Source organism: Physeter macrocephalus, chromosome 15, assembly GCF_002837175.3.
Source record: "Physeter macrocephalus isolate SW-GA chromosome 15, ASM283717v5, whole genome shotgun sequence".
In the NCBI taxonomy this organism is placed as follows: domain Eukaryota; kingdom Metazoa; phylum Chordata; class Mammalia; order Artiodactyla; family Physeteridae; genus Physeter; species Physeter macrocephalus.
The window spans coordinates 60,303,998-60,314,425 of record NC_041228.1 but is presented as its reverse complement, the minus strand read 5'-3'; the positions used below and the strand labels follow the sequence as shown (position 1 = coordinate 60,314,425).

At 35.6% G+C, this 10,428-nt stretch overlaps 1 long non-coding RNA gene across 1 annotated transcript in view; it reads right to left on the bottom strand.

Moving 5' to 3' along the window:
- Positions 1-10,428, bottom strand: part of LOC114487916 (uncharacterized) — a 38,700-nt gene that overhangs the window by 8,092 nt on the left and 20,180 nt on the right. The window contains exon 3 of the long non-coding RNA XR_003683480.1: positions 4,045-4,202. This is a non-coding gene — a long non-coding RNA (uncharacterized lncRNA). The remainder of the gene's footprint in view (positions 1-4,044; positions 4,203-10,428) is intronic.

The following is a 10,428-nucleotide window of genomic DNA, read 5'->3' as shown; positions in this document are numbered from 1 at the left end:
GCCTGTGCGTCCGGAGCCTGTGCTCCGCAACGGGAGAGGCCACACAGTGAGAGGCCCGCGTAAAGCAAAAAAAAAAAAAAAAATCCGTTAAATGAAAGAATGATATAATATCTTTCGTATAATATCAGCAAGGAAGAAGTGACATCTGATCACGGTATTACTATGACTGTAACTTTAAAACAATGTTTATTGCATGCTAATACCACTTATTCTTTTATCTCTGTGTACGTAGAGATGGAGTTGCAGTCAAAAATAGCTTTGGTTTGAAGCTCAAGCTTAGAAAGGAAGAAATGATTTAGCCTCTAGAAATTTTCTAATGTGACTTCTCTACATATGTGGTACGTATGAGGCTGTTATAGCTTCTCGTGTTACTTCAGGGTCAGTGTTATAAAGAATTCATCAGTGTGGCTTTTAAACAATCATTTCTATGTTTAAGTTCATTAAAAGAACTGCTTTTGACTACATTCTCCTTTTCAAAAACTCTAAATCACACTTGAATGGACATTTACTTTATCCCTGTTATTCAGGCATTCTATAATGCCTAGTAAAAAGTCTTCAAAAACCAACTAGCTTTAAAAACATAAAAATAGAATTACCATATGACCCAGCAATCCCACTACTGGGCATATACCCAGAGAAAACCATAATTCAAAAAGACACATGCACCCCAATGTTCATTGCAGCACTATTTGCAATAGCCAGGTCATGGAAGCAACCTAAGTGTCCATCGACAGATGAATGGATAAAGAAGATGTGGTACATATATACAATGGACTATTACTCAGCCATAAAAAGGAACGAAATTGGGTCGCTTGTAGAGACGTGGATGGAGCTAGAGACTGTCATACAGAGTGAAGTCAGAAAGAGAAAAGCAAATATCATATATTAATGCATATATGTGGAAGCTAGAAAAATAGTACAGATGAACCGGTTTGCAGGGCAGAAATAGAGACACAGATGTAGAGAACAAACGTATGGACACCAAGGGGGGAAAGTGGCAGGGAATGTGGGGTTGTGGTGCGATGAACTGGGAGATTGGGATTGACATATATACACTAATATGTATAAAATAGATAACTAGTAAGAACCTGCTGTATAAAAAAATAAATAAAATTCAAAAAAAATAACTAGCTATGAAAAACACATATGGAGAGTTGAGTGCTCGTAAAACTGCTGGCCTATTTTTTAAATGTGACTGTGTAAAATTAAGATATAATGGAACCATTTCTACAGTTACTATTTGTCGTTGACTATAACATTACTAGGATTATAGGCAAATGAAGTTTAATACAGTAGCCATTAAAAGAGTCTTGAATTTAAAAAGCCTTCATTTTGTACACGTAAAATAAATTGTTTTGTTTTCAGACATATAACATTCTGGTGTCATGGCTAATAAGAAAACAAATCTTACCTATGTTAAGAAAATTAAAAATCATCCACTTTGCTTCATTTTACATATGAAGATATTGAAGTTCAGAGAGAGACCAAAAAGAAAGTTATCAGTGACAGAATAGCACTGGAAATCTCTTCCCCTGAAACTAACTAATGAACAAAGACCTCTCATTTTTTGTACATTTATCAAAATTACTAACCAAAACAGTCAAGTCGAATATACCAGTTATATGTTCCTGTCTTATCTTAGAATACAAGGACCTAAATATAGAAACCTTAGCTTCTATATATAGATTTATGCTTTCAGATGCATTCTGGATACCAAGGAAGGCTAATACAAGTGAATTTGAAGCAAAAAGGAAAGAATCTTAAGAAATCATGGCTGTGGAGGAATAGGAATATCCTGTCAACACACTGAATAATTTTCGAAAAGAGATAGAATATTAATTCATTGATAAAGGGTGGGATTCACTGTGTTTCCTGAATCTGAATCATTGCTTTCTGTACTTCTGAAAGTATATAGCTACCATTCATTGTTCTAAACACATATAATGAAAGCCAGAATATGAAAAATGAAATTTGGAAAAAAATTAGAAATTCAAATATTAAAAACTAATTATAGACTATTGATAACGCATGAAAGAGTTCAGAATTCACTTCTGAAGATTATAAATTATGTATCAATTTAGCAAATTACAATCTCTCTCAAAGTTATGTGTTACATATTAGATGAAAAAGTAGAGCAACTATGATAACTTAAAAATAATTTTAGGAAGTCCAAAATAACCAAACACTGCCAACCTTTTATGTATATTCACATTTAAAATTGAAACTCTGTACTTCTTAGGGTCATTTTTACCTAGTCCAAAATGCAATATTGTATTTTTCTTACTCCATTTAGAGGCAAAAGAGTAAAAGTGGATAGAAAAAAGATTACGATTTTTAACATAATTTCGGAATACAAAAGCAATTGGGAAAACTGAAAATATTTTACTCTTACGAACAGTACTTTAAAAGAAGATCTCCTGAAACAACCTCTTTCAGAGGTAACACTGGGACATAAGTTAAAATAGGAAAGTTTTTGCATTGAAGAACTTAATGGCTTTACCAACTTTTATTGGTTGGGGTGTGTGAACCTTGGGACTCTTTTTAGGACTGCATGATTTTCATATTCAGTATTCCTGCATGCATATAAATGTACAGATAATTGCTATGCCTTGTACCGAGGACATGAACTGTGTAAAATTACTGTAGGAAGTTGTAAATGATGTATGAAATGAGAAATCTTTGCCCACTGGCAGTACGTAGATAGAACAGAGATAGTGACGCACAGTCTCTTCTCTGTCATTTGTCATAGTGCTCATCTTATAAAAGGCAGAACACATCAATAAACCTGAGTGTCACTTATGCATGCTAAACAATATATTGAATTTTCCTTTCTTAGGTCTTACCTCTTTCTTGAAAACCAGTTTACAAAAACCTCTGAGCCCAAGGGAAATGTAAGGAACTTATACATTAATGATTTCAATGATCCATCCCAAAACATTAAATGCCAAATTTCTAAAGAGCACTGTGTGAATGTACCTTTCTCCTTATACTCAGTGTTGCTGAATGTCTAGACTTGCTATCCAAAGTAAAGCTTTTTGTGAGGACATACAGAGAGGCTTTATCTACAATATTTAACCTACAACAATTTAGAAACATCTAAGAGGAGCACTGATATTTTCATCTTGCCTCCCGATGCTTGAAAGACTTCAGATTTCATTCCATTGTTGACTGGCAGAAGCAAATAGAAGCAACACCTTTCTACTAAATTAGTTTTATTTTTATTTATTTATTTATTTATTTTGCGGTACGCGGGCCTCTCCCGTTGCGCAGCACAGACTCCGGACGCGCAGGCTCAGCGGCCATGGCTCACGGGCCCAGCCGCTCCGCGGCATGTGGGATCTTCCCGGACCGGGGCACGAACCCGTGTCCCCTGCGTCGGCAGGTGGACTCTCAACCACTGCGCCACCAGGGAAGCCCTCTACTAAATTAATTTTAATATAAAATTCTCATGGCTGACTTCTCAATCCCACTGACCAATCCCCAAATCAAATAGTTAATCAAACAATTGTGGCAATTAAACTTATGCAGGTCCAATGCCATATTGTCACAAAATATACTTGTACCAGGAAAACAGAAATTTAAAAAAAAAAAAAACCTTTACAACTTGTCACATACTTTTATTGATAGGTTACAGAATTTAAGGCTAGAAATTAAAATAAACAGCAAATGATTCAAGACTCTACCTATATCCTATTTTAGAACCAACAAGATCAAGTTAAGTTCAAAAAAGCACATGAAAGCAAAAGCTAAACTATCTTTTTTGTCTTCAAGAAGTTGACAGCTTGCTAATGTAGAGCTCTAAGTATGAGGTGTTTTTCAATGACACCTGAATTTTATTTTTTATGAACACAGAAACACAGAGGGAAATTGAAATATTTATGCAATTGCATCTTCCTCAAATATGAATGTATTCCTTCATGTGCCAGTTATGGTTTTGTTAAAACAGAAAGAAAGAAAGACTATGCTAAGGCATTCGACTTTTTTTTTTTTACAGTATGTTATTGATAATTCTTTCTGAAAATTGTAAAACAAATATTTCCTTACCAAGAGTTCATCTCTTCTTGGAATCACAACTGATTTTTCTTTTGCTTGATAGAGTTAGAAGTGAAATATCTGATTTTATTTCCCATCAGCAGACCTCAGAGATGAATGTATTTCGTTTTGCATATGAGTCACATAAAAATGATGGTATCATTTTGTCGCTGTGAATAAAGTCAAAGGGCATAAGACAAAACGGTATCTACATTTGGCTTATTTTCTAAGTAGAATGTAAATATTGTCTTATTATAACAAGCACATAAAGAGCAGAAATTAAAAATACTCAGTCGCAAAAAGACGTTTCAAATGTTGATCCACTATTTAGATTATATTTAGAACCCATGCATTTTCACCACCACCTTTAAGGTTAATATACTCATTATACTAATGTTGTTCGTTTCGCGCTCTCTTTCTCTTCCTTCCATTGCACTTGTCCCCTTTTAGTTGGTGGTGCTTCTGTCACTCCGCTGCTACTACCTATTCAGCTACCTGTCCAAGACCCAGTTCTTGTTACTCTCATTAGCTTACAGAAAATTTCTCAGTTTCTCTTTTCTCCTTTTCACCTTCTTTCTTAGTATCAATACACGGTAAAACCGTGGAGCCAGCATATTAGCAACTGACCGCTCTCCAATTCCTCTCTCAGGATATTTTCATTTTACATTGTTTATGTGATCAAAAACACAAAAGCTGGGAAAATTCGGAGGGTACCACGTGGCGGACAATTAAGGAAACACATGCTCATGTCCATATGTCAGGTCATGATCCCCATCATCTACACGGAGATGCTGTCGAATAGCATCAGTAACCACATAGTTTGTTTCCCAGGACAAATAAACCATCGCCACTCTACCCACACCCAACCAATACCACAACAACACTGGGATTAATTTACATGAGGAAAATAGGAAAAAGTCTGGAAGGCAAGAAAAACAGGGCCCATTTCTGATATTCATCAGATTCTCTGGGTTAAAATGATCAGTCCAATATGATTCTATTTGCTCTTAGGTAGGGGTAATTTTTCCAAAATAGTTGTAGGAGTTGTATCATTGGATTATACATTTTTATTTCTCTTCATGTGTACATAATAATGTCGAAAACGGCATAGGACTTTATACAATTTATAACACATCCACATGGATCTCTAGATCAGACTTCTCCCCTATTAGGAAATACTCCCATGAACTTCAATTGACACAACCCAGTGGAAACATTTAAACCCACACGGTGAGGATGAGACTTGAATATAAGTCAAAATGCCCCATAATTTACCCTTAACCAAAAAGTCCATCAACAATAATTGTCTCAGTAAAAAGACCACTTAACTTAGCCAATTTTATTATAAGCTTGAAGTTGCTGCTTATTTACCCAAGCCAGACATCCTCTACAGGAAGCCCTCTCTTACAGGTAGAATTCTTTTTCTGCATTCCAGTAACTCCTGGCTCCCCTTTCTCCTTCTGACCTAAGTAACAGCTCCCTCCTTCTCAGTTTCTCTTAATGTTGTCCATACCCGGTAAATAAATTCTTCAATAAATCTCATCAATTATCCCACTGAATGTGCCATCTATTTCCTGATAGATCAAATCTGCAACTCGGTGCCAGAATTCACAGTCTTTTCTACATATTGTTTTGTTAAATCTTATGAACAAGTATACTGATAATGTAATCCATATTTTATACATAAAGAAACAAAGACTCAGAAGGTTTAATAAACTTTCCCAGACACTCAGCTAATATATAAAATAGCCAAAACTTAAATTATGGTCTCTTACTCAAGGTCTAGTATTCTTTTTCCCGCTGTTCAGTTTTCTCCTACTCCCTCCTAAATGGCTTGCCCTTGGTAACATCCGTCAATGGTTACTATTGAGGGCCTACAGCCCATTGTAATGTATTGACACTGTATCCAGCTAAATTCATAGGTATATAGGAACAACAGGCATGCATCTAACTAGTAGTCATTTTGGCCAAGAATAGCTAACTATTGAGCACTAGTAAGGGGTCACATTTTTCACTGTTAGTATTAACACTGAATTTAAGGGCTGTCTCCTTATGGGTCTTTGAAAGCTTTAGAAATGGAATTCCTTTGCCTATCCCTGACAACACATTAAATAAAAGGATGGCAAATGGATAGACAGACAAGACAAGACAAGATAGAAGACTATTAACAGATCTGGGGGGTTGGGGGTGGGTAAGAGACACCTGACTTAGACCCAGGTGCTGACCATGGAGAGAACACCAGTTCATTTAAAGCTTACTGAGTCAGTCAGTTGGCAATGCCAGCAGGTAGAATCTAGTGAGGGAACACAGGTTCTGGAGTTCCATGGAGCTATACAGATCACCCGAAAACATGTCCACGTACAGCAAAATTGCAAGTTCTGAGGGATATGGGAAAAAATAGTACTAGTAAAAATTAGGTGGGGCTTCCCTGGTGGCGCAGTGGTTGAGAATCCGCCTGCCGATGCAGGCGACACGGGTTCGTGCCCCGGTCCGGGAAGAGCCCACATGCCGCGGAGCGGCTGGGCCCGTGAGCCATGGTTTGGGGGAGTAATTAAAATATATAAAATATGCAGCCCAGAACTTGGTGCAAAGTGTATGGGTGGTATAATGAAGGCTATGGAGAAAGATGCTGATAACATGGCTCTGATAAGATGGTCTCAAGATGTGGGTTGGAACTAAGATATAGGGCAGTGGATATCAGAGATCTTAACTGGAATAAAAAGAAAACTGGGAATCAAGCATGAACTGATATCATGGGTCAAATATAAGCACCTACCCTACAAACACTTGGGCTCATACAAAACTGCAACAGAAAAATGATACCTGCTAACAACACTTCCACAGACCTCTCTGCACAGGCACTCTGGTTTCCTCTGTTATCCAAGCTTCTAAATTTATGATACAGATTAGATCTATTTTTCCCACAACCAAGCTGCAACCCAGAATTACTGTTCCTTTCTTATCAACACCCTTATTCTGAAATTTCAGGTATTAGGAAATCTGATGTCACAATTGTTCATGAGATAAGGACGTTTAGCGTTAATGTCTTCTCCTCAGGATGTTTGTTAACCTAAGTAATCTTCAATTGGTTAAATATTTTAATGTTTTCAGGAACTACTCCCATGAGTCCTGGAACGTTCATTGGTAACCATTAGCAACACAGAGAAGGTGAGTTTTGTTAGGTTTGGGGTGGACTGTTGCTTCCTAGAGCCTTTTGAGGGAAAAGGCGAAGATACAGAAGTTTTAGGGATTGTGTCTCCATTCATGTCTCTGCAGGAATTATTAGTCTCTCTTGTTACAACGAGTCAGAAAATTCAATTGAGTTCAAATAAATTATTAAATTATTCATAATTATTTGTTATTCAATTTTCTAAATTAATTTGTACATTTAATATAATTCTCAACCTTACATAACCTGAAATAGATTTTTTTCTCGGAGCGTGGCAGAAATTGGTAGTAAGATTAATCTAGGAAAGTAAAGAGACAAGAATATTTTCAAATGTACAAAGAAGAAATGTGTGTACAAACATAAACTGTTACAATTCAGTAAGATTAAAGCAAGGTTAATTAAAATATGTATTTGAGACAGATGTACAAACTTCTATACATGTGTACAAACTAAAAAAAATAGTAGATTCAATGATAATATTATACTAAACATATGTATTCATATATACATATTCTCTATATATCTATGTATTTATATGTATGTGAGTATATATACATATATAATTAAAGGAAGTATCATTAAAAATGTAAATAGTGGTGTTGGGACCATTTATTAGCAATCCAAAAAACTGTAGGTCAATACAACAAACAATACTCTATAAATGCTAATTTTAAATGTTCAGTTAAAAACTACAGGGAACTAGCCAAACAATAGCAAAACCACCAAAAATAATTTAATATTTATAAAATTCTGGAGGATTAAAACCTTTTAAACTGTGAGATTATAAGTAAAGTCACAACAGAAAATATTAACAAATTTGGTCATTTAAAACTGCTGACATGTACACACTGCTATATTTAAAACAGATAACCAACAAGGACCTACTGTATAGCACAGGGAATGTTGCTCAATATTCTGTAATAACCTAAGTGGGAAAGGAATTTGAAAAAGAATAGATACATGTATATGTATAACTGAATCACTTTGCTGTACACCTGAAACTAACACAACATTGTTTATCAGCTATGCTCCAGTATTAAATAAATTTAAAATAAATAAATAAATAAATAAAACTGCTGAAGAGTAAACAATATAAAATTTAAAAAATGCAGCCAAAGGGGAATATTTGCAGCAAATGTTAATGTAAAATAAAGCATTCTTAAAAAGGGAAAAAGAAACTAGAACTATGGACAAAGGACATTATATGTAATTAAGACAAAAGGAAATACCTTTTAGAAATTAGAAATCAGAGAAAAATAATCATCATATATTCTAATAAAAAAATGCAAATAGCAATGAGATATTTTTACTTATTAAAGAAGGAAAATTTTTTTCTTTTATTTTGACTGAATGTTAGTATCACTGATATTCTTGGTGCCTGTTTAAGCTGATAAAAGTCATCCAGAAAAAAAATAGAAATATCTTTCAAAACTATAAATTATTTACTTTTGATTGAAAATAAGATCACTTGAAACTTTAGGCATATAGATGTTGTCTGATTCTTAAAAAAAGACAGTCTTTAGAGGGCTTCCCTGTTGGCGCAGTGGTTGAGAGTCCGCCTGCCGATGCAGGGGACACGGGTTCGTGCCCCGGTCCGGGAAGATCACACATGCCGCGGAGTGGCTGGGCCCGTGAGCCATGGCCGAAAGACAGTCTTTAGAGAAAAACTTTAAAAAAGCAAAGAATAAAAAGAAAAATCATTGGTAATTACCTATAGCCCCACATACAAAATTTACCACATGTAAAAGTTTGGTAAAATTTCCTTGATAGTTTCGTACGTATACAAAGTTGAGCTCAATCTATAAACATGATTGAGCTCTTAATATATAAACATGTGTATATAATTCAGTTCTTGCTTTACTTTTTCATTTTAAAATCATTAAAGAGTGTTGGCAAGAGTCATTTTAATGTTGTATAGTCCTCTATTGTACATCTATGCCATTATTTATTCCCTCATTTCTTTATTATTGGACATTGAGGCAATCTTCAAATTTCTAAATAATAATGTCAATGATAGAAATAGTTCAGAAACAATCTAAAAGTTTAATAGTATGAAGAGTTAAAATACAATACATCTAGCCATAAAAAATAATAAATCTACAATATGATGGAAATATGTTTATGATATGATATCTATGCATCATATTGCAATGTGGAAGTTAGCCCTTCTAAGAAACTTTGCCTGCTTCATTACATTGTACCAGTACTAAATGTTCATCTCACTCCCATTTAATAGGTAGGAATTCTAGTCTTGTTTGTACTCTGCACCTCCAGTTCTACGATGCCTCTCCTTCAGGCACCCTGTGAACACCCACGATATATTAGTTATATGAATGAGTAAATCTCTAATGAAAAGACTAAAGAGTAACAAAGTTTGCTCGTGCTCTTTATCTCTTTTTCTGCCAGTTAGTTGTTTTCCTTTCTCTTGTTGGCATGTAGGCATTCTTTACTCTTGGGCTTTTGGGTTAAGAACAAATGATTTTCAAAAGATTTGGAATATATATCACTTCAATTCTATCATGAGGTTACATTGAGAGAGCAACAGTCCAGGGTGAGGAAATCAGCATTAGAGATGTATTTGGTTCCCACTTGTCTTGGCATACAGAATATCAGAGTTAAGCTCAAGAACGAGATTTCCATATGATGACACCTGTGATAATAGGTGGCAGTCAGACATGCCTTTAACATTAATACCAAATTAGAAGAGAAAATAATGCCTAATATCTTTCTTGGAAAAAAAAGAGAAAATTTACCGAATACAGCTTATAGACTCTGAAAAGTGGGTTTAATTTCAACAATCTAATATGAGAAATTTTTTTGTCTCGAGCAGTTAGAAAATCCTAAGTCATCTAATCATTTCATTTATGAATGAAATTTGGTCAAAAATTTAGGAATGCTCAATCTCTGTCCTTTTGTCTGTTTTGTCTAAGTGTCCAGCAAGATGGCTATACAGTGCTTCAAACACCTACACTTTTGCTGCCTAAATCATCCTTAACATCCTGGCTTATTTGGACTGTGCATACAGTCCAACAGAGCATCTCCACTTTGCTTGTAACTGTCAACAGAAAGGGTGCCTAGGGCTTCCCTGGTGGCGCAGTGGTTGCGCGTCCGCCTGCCAATGCAGGGGAACCGGGTTCGCGCCCCGGTCCGGGAGGATCCCACATGCCGCGGAGCGGCTGGGCCCGTGAGCCATGGCCGCTGGGCCTGCGCGTCCGGAGCCTGTGCTC